At 42.8% G+C, this 6,810-nt stretch overlaps 1 long non-coding RNA gene across 1 annotated transcript in view; it reads left to right on the forward strand.

The window, feature by feature from the left end:
• Positions 1-6,597, forward strand: part of LOC147033914 (uncharacterized) — an 11,039-nt gene extending 4,442 nt beyond the window's left edge. The window contains exon 3 of the long non-coding RNA XR_015055956.1: positions 3,917-6,597. This is a non-coding gene — a long non-coding RNA (uncharacterized LOC147033914). The remainder of the gene's footprint in view (positions 1-3,916) is intronic.
• Positions 6,598-6,810: the final 213 nt, after the last annotated feature.

A 6,810-nucleotide genomic window follows, 5' to 3' on the forward strand; every position in this document is an offset into this window, starting at 1 on the left:
TGGCTCGGATGGAGGCTAGCCAGACCGAGAAGAGGGCTATTGGTGATGGGCAGGACAAAATGGGGACCGAGCTGCAAGCTAAAATGGAGATGAGCGATGCCGAGCCGGTGGCCAAACTCGAGGCTGTAAGCGGGGACCATCGGCAAAAGACCTGGCAGGCATTTTTGGATGTGCAGCAGGAGATCGCTGTTGGTCAGGCCAGAATGGTAGAGAGGATTCAAAGCACAGTCATGGTAGCCGTGGGTGCAGCAAGGTGGGACATAGCTCGAAGCGGTGGGAGCAGAAAGATAGTGCAAGTATGGGGATAAAAGAAACTAAAACGGAGAAAGAATAAGTCAAAACTGAGATTGGGGGGGGGGGGGTGGGGGGAATATAATCGAACTAAAATGGAGTGAGGAGATTACGAGTAGGTTAGAGGGAGTAGCGCCAGAGGAGCAAATAAAGTGTAGAAGAAGAGAGAAGATTAAAAGATGTGCTGAGGCAGATTCATCTTTGGCACTCGGGACCCTGCAGGTGCAAAAATCAGTGCTGGAGGAGTGAGCGGAGCGGCACGATCGCAGGGTGTAGCCGGCCATTGCCACAATCAGGTACATGGACACACAGGTGAATGGAGAGCAAGGAATTCAGGTAACATGGGTCTGGACAGGATCTCTCCCCAGGGTGGTGTGTGTGCCTGGGTGTGTGCGGTGTGCAAGCACCACATGTGAGCTGCCTGTACCCATGCCGCAGCATGGGTCCATGCGGTGGAGACGAAACGGCGGGCTTGCGCACTGTGCGCTTCACCAGAGATATGTTTGGATGTACATGAGATATAAGATATGGAAGGGGAGCAAACAGCAGAGGCAGACTTAACAAGGCACCATCAGGTTTTAAAGGAGGGAGACAAGTTTGAAAGTTCATATTTGAGGTTGGACTGATGTTGCTTTCCAGCTCTCCTGAGAAAGTAGAAACTGTAATATAGAAACAGAAAGCACGAGCCACTTTCTTTTGGAATGTAAAAAAGACTCGTCAGAACAGCTATGTACACAAAGGCACAACAAAGTATGGACAGTAATCCATTGACACATGTGTTTCAATGTCCCAGTTCCAGAAAACCCATGGAAACATGAGCCAAAAGGGATAATTGAAAACCAGGAAGTAACATTCACGTACGACCTGATGATCCCATTGAGCATGAACATAGAAAACAAAACACTTCGACTGGATATATTACTTTGGTACAAAAAAGAAAAGATGGCATTGCTAATTGAGGTGTCAGTTCCCAGCAACCTTGGCTTAAACAACGCAGCTGAACACCAAAATTGTACCAGTGATAATTGGAGCAACGGGATTGATAAAGAAGAACCTCACAGATATCGTAAGAAAACATCCCTGGGAATATTACTACAAACGAACTGCAGTTGGAAGCTGTCTGAGGCTCAGTGACGATCCTGAAAACAGCTCTCGGAACAAAACTGACACCTGGAATGACATTTGGTCGAGTGTATACCTCTGCCAGGTTGAGCGCTTTACATCTTGCATCCCACTGACAGGCCGGATCTGCATCCGGACCTGAACCAAAATCTAATGGGCTTGTTCTTGTCACCTAACCAACTCATCCACCACATTCTGTCATAATCCGTCCACAACTTTTTCAGATAGTCTTCTATGTATACGTAATTTTTGGCCGTATCACTCAATGGTGAAGAATCACGAAAACAATTCTCAGATCCATATCTTCACAAAAATCGACTTAATTCGTCCTTGTCTCACACACCCAACCCATCCACCAAATGTTGTCCGAATCCGTCCACAACCTTTTGAGATATTGTGCTCACAGACAGACAAGGGTGAAAACATAACCTCCATTCACCTTCGGTGATGGGGGTAACTCGAAAACTTCATACCTTGCTTGCTCCATGTATCGTGAGGACTCCGTTCCACCTTCAAGCCCTGGGAGGACTCTGTTCCACCTTCTGAACCCGAATATGCAGACACAGCCACACATAGAAGATGTGGCCGCATGGATGTAAACATTGTCGGTGATCACCTTGTGATGAATCACGTGGCAGTCTAGCAAAACAAAGCTCAGCTGGCACTGCCTTGATTGGGTTATTGAAAATGCATCTCGTGAAGACATCGTTCTGTTGCCTTTTGGAATCGAGGTGAATTCAATAGATTGGGGTTTTTTTTTTACATCAGTACGACTGATTACCGAATAATTTTTGCTTTAAATCAGATTTTTTGGATGCAAGGTCGAGTCTCGTGGAAGAGCTGCAACTTAGAACGAATTGAAGACAAGAGAGCAAAAGGAACAGTAGGAGTGGAGGGGGAGGACACCAACAGCAGGGTTGAGGGACAAAATAGGAGACTTGGACTGGGGAACAATCATGGGTAGGGGAAGATGCATGGGGTGGACAAGATAGATACAGAAGCAAAGTCTCATGAAGGAAACACTGGAAATTTGGAAGCAGGTGGTGTTGGGGTTGGGGAGCAGGGGTAACAGGGGTAGAAAAGATTTATGTTTTTTGTATGGGGGATGGCTTGAGATAGTGGTCTCGAAGATCTGGAGGGAAGAATGAGATCGAAGAGAATGTGGAAGTCGATTCCACAGGTGGGGAAACAAAGAACGAAAGAAAGCTTCGTTGCTTTGGTCGATTGTGAATATCAATGCAATTGTTGAAAGCACTGTGACGTCAGAGGTTTTACCTGAAGCAATTCCAAAAACCAGAACGTCCGGGTTAAAAATAAACAAATCATAGAATTTTTTTTAAATAATTATGATTATTTTAAAGTCATCACCTTCAGTATTAATTTAAACAATTGCAAGTAAAGGGAACCTGAAAGAACTGCACATGTTTACCTGTTTCAATTGGTGTATTATGGGTTTGGTGTTTTCTACTGTAGTTTTATTCATTCAGTTAATCTGACAGCATGGTGGTGGTGGTTGTGGGGAGGAAGAAGCTCTGCAGGAAACCATCAAAATGACACAGTGCACTTACCTTTCAACTCACAGCATTGGTTCCATTCCAAACGTGACGACTACAAACTGTCGGATTGGCACTCCTCAGGCATACGTTGTATCAAACTGTGCATCGTCCTTTGGATGCATGTTAAGCTGGGTGTCCCCACTGCTCGCTTCACCCGGAGGATGCAATAAGATCCGTCATCAATCACAGTGCCTTTGTCAAAGAACAGGTGAAGAATTTCCAGGCACACCGAACAAATGACACAGTACTTGCCGAAACTGTGCATAGCAATGAAGCGGTGTTGTCTTCTTCATTCACTACTTCTTCCTCTGCCTCCTCTTCTGCTTCCTCTTGGATATGGCTTGACAAATAGCGACATGTATTTCCCAGTACAGGATTAACATCCCATCCCTGACACCACATTCCACTTCTTGTAATTTCAGTGTGGTTGTTGTGTGAGCAGCAACCTCTTCCTTTATCTTTCATATATGCAGCATAAAACCTCACAAGGCTATGAGTAGCATTGTTGGCTGTGGGCACGGCTATGCCACTGATACGACACCCTCTTAGGACAGGAATTTGGAATTTGTTCAGGGTGCCGGCGATAGATTGCTTTCTCTTCGCTAAAAACACCATGAGATCTTTAACGTCTACCAACTAATGCTTGTAGATGGGGCTCCAGGTTTAACATCCATTCGAGCGGCACATACATATTGTTGCTTCGCCCTGCCTGCGAGACACAAGGATGCCGGTTTGTATCTGGGCCGAGCTTTTTAAAAACCCAGTCGAGACAGTTCAGAGGTGAATGTGCATACCTGTAGGCCGACCTACCAGCCGGCAGCAACCTATACACTGCAAAGAAATTCGCACACCCAGGTGTTTGCTCGTCATCTGTGAATGCCTTTCTTTTGCTACAAAGGGAAATCATTGAACGAAACATTCATTCACTTCAATCTTTCCCTTTTTAGGTCATTGTTATATGTGATTCTGTTCAAGCCAAGATTCATCTCGTCTATTACCATTTGCCTTTCTATCCCTTCGGTGTACTCCTCTCAACCATCTGCCAAAAACAGGACTTGGTGAACAGCCATTTGCTGTGACCTCAACGGAAACTGCTTCATTGTTCTTCAATTGCCTGTTCATCTTTTGTTTTTTTTTTTCCACCCCCAGATATAAGATGTTTGCAGGGTAAATGCAATGTCCAAATAGCATTTCTCTCATTGGTTTCTCGAAGCCTGGTGTTGGTTTAATGGTTAGAGTGGCTGCCTTAACATCTTAGGGTCTTGAGGTTGAGCTGTTAAATAACACCAGGTGGGTTGACTCAGCCTGTCATCCTTCTGAGGTCGATAAAATGAGGACCAGCTTACTGGTAACAGGGCCATTGCATCAGTGGCATAGCAATGTTCCCAGCAATGATGCAACCAGCAGCCACAGGCTGCACATGAAATAATCATTGGTTACTCTGAAGTGCAGAGGGGAAGTAGTTGTGCATTCTTTTTTTTCCAAATTTCTCTCCTTGAGACAAGAAGGAAGATATAACTTGTTGTATACAGTATAATGAGTTAATAAGCTTGTTTGCTATACCACACAAAGGGAAGGTGATATCTTTAAGTGACGACTTCATTAGTAATGGATGAGATCAACAGAACATCGATTGAGGTCGGCTAACCGCCGTGGGAGACAAGGTGAAGATGACGTTTCGAGTGTTAACCCTTCATCTGAGCAAAAAGAGTTAACATTCCAATGAAGGGATTAACACACGAAGTGTGAGCTTTCGAGGGAATGGTAAAATGTATGTACATATAACCTTTGCAAGAAACGATACAAATCACTCCAAATACTTCTTTTTAGACTACTTTTGCCATAATTTGAAATTCACCTTTGAGAGACATTTATTAATTACAAACTCAATTTTGGCGGAATATGTGAACCCTCTTCTCCCACCTTTCCCCCTTTGTTACCGCCACCACCTAAGGTGGATGGAGGTTATGTTTTCATCCCCTGTCTGTCTGTCTGTCTGTCTGTTTGTTTGTTTGTGAGCAGGATATCTCAAAAAGTTGAAGATGGATTCGGACACAAACTTTGTGGACAAGTTGCGTGTGTGACGAGGACAAATTGATTCGATTTTAGCGAACATCCAGATCTCGGGACTAGAATTGTTCATGTAATTCTTCACCATTGAGAGGTGGAGCCAAAAAGGATAAAACTTAGTGGACAGGTTGCGCGTGTGACAAGGACAAATTAATTCGATTTTAATGAAGATCCGGATCTAGGTACTAGAATTTTAAATGTAATTCTTCACCATTGAGAGGTAGGGCCAAAAAGGATAAAACTTAGTGGACAGGTTGCGTGTGTGACGAGGACAAATTAATTAGATTTTATCGAAGTTGTGGATCTAGATACTGGAATTGTTCATGTAATTCTTCACCATTGAAAGGTAGGGCCAAAAAGGACAAAACTTAGTGGACAGGTTGCGTGTGTGACAAGGACAAATTAATTCGATTTTAATGAAGATCCGGATCTAGGTACTAGAATTTTAAATGTAATTCTTCACCATTGAGAGGTAGGGCCAAAAAGGATAAAACTTAGTGGACAGGTTGCGTGTGTGAGGAGGACAAATTAATTAGATTTTATCGAAGTTGTGGATCTAGATACTGGAATTGTTCATGTAATTCTTCACCATTGAGAGGTAGGGCCAAAAAGGACAAAACTTAGTGGACAGGTTGCGTGTGTGACAAGGACAAATTAATTAGATTTTAGCGAAGATCCAGATCTAGATACCAGAATTGTTCATGTAATTCTTCACCATTGAGAGTTAGGGCCAAAAACGATAAAACTTAATGGACAGGTTGCGTGTGTGACAAGGACAAATTAATTAGATTTTGGTGAATACCTGGATCTGGATCCGGATACTCAAATTTTAAAAAGTGATTCTTTACCATTGAGTGATAGGACCAAAAACAATATATAGTATGATATCTCAAAATGTTTTGGACGGATTTGGACAGATTGGGTGTGTGACAAAGACAAATTGATTCGATTTTGGTGAAGATTCAGATCCAGATATTAGAATTTTAAAAAAGTGATTCTTCATAATTGAGAGGTCAGGCCAAAAATGATCTACAGCACAATATTTCAAAAAGTTGTGCTCGGATTATGACAAAACTAGGTGGATGAGTTGGGTTGGTGAGAAGAACAAGCCGATCCGATTCTGGTTCAGGTCAGGATCGGGATCAGGCCTATCAGTGGGATAAAACACGTAAACTGTTCAGCCTGGCGGAGGTATGTTCAGCCTGGCGGAGGTACCCCCCCCCCCAACAGTCCCCTACCCCTGCTTGTCTCTCCTATTATTCGTCCTTCCTCTTGTTTTTTTTATTATTCTAGTTTTCTCATTTTAGCCCCAACATATGTGTGCATAATATATATTACATATTACATGCTTAGGATTACGTGAGATGTTTTTCAACTAAAAAAACTTTGTTTTATAAGCTTTTCAGAGTAAGATTACTTTCCAGGCTGAATAAGCATGCATAAACTGCTTCTTATGCTTTCATTAATTTTGTGGCTTGTTACATTGTAACATGCATTTCAGCAACACGTAAAAAGAATAAATCAACTTTTGTCTGATTTCAATAAAATTCACAAAAATCGTGCTTATTGTACTCATGACTGCTGTAATCTATATAAATAATACAACCGTGTCTGTCCCTTTGTCTGTTACAATTGCCATCTCCTCTCTCACTGCCTTGCTTTGCACATCATCGCCAAACTTCATCGGAATAGTTTACAACATCTCACAATTTTGCTTCCGAGATTGACATTTACTTCCTAATTTTATTCCGTCTGGCCCAGTCGAAAGTAG

Source organism: Eptatretus burgeri, chromosome 1 (genome assembly GCF_056783735.1).
Source record: "Eptatretus burgeri isolate ZD-2024b chromosome 1, Ebu_testis_v1, whole genome shotgun sequence".
Classification (NCBI taxonomy): domain Eukaryota; kingdom Metazoa; phylum Chordata; class Myxini; order Myxiniformes; family Myxinidae; genus Eptatretus; species Eptatretus burgeri.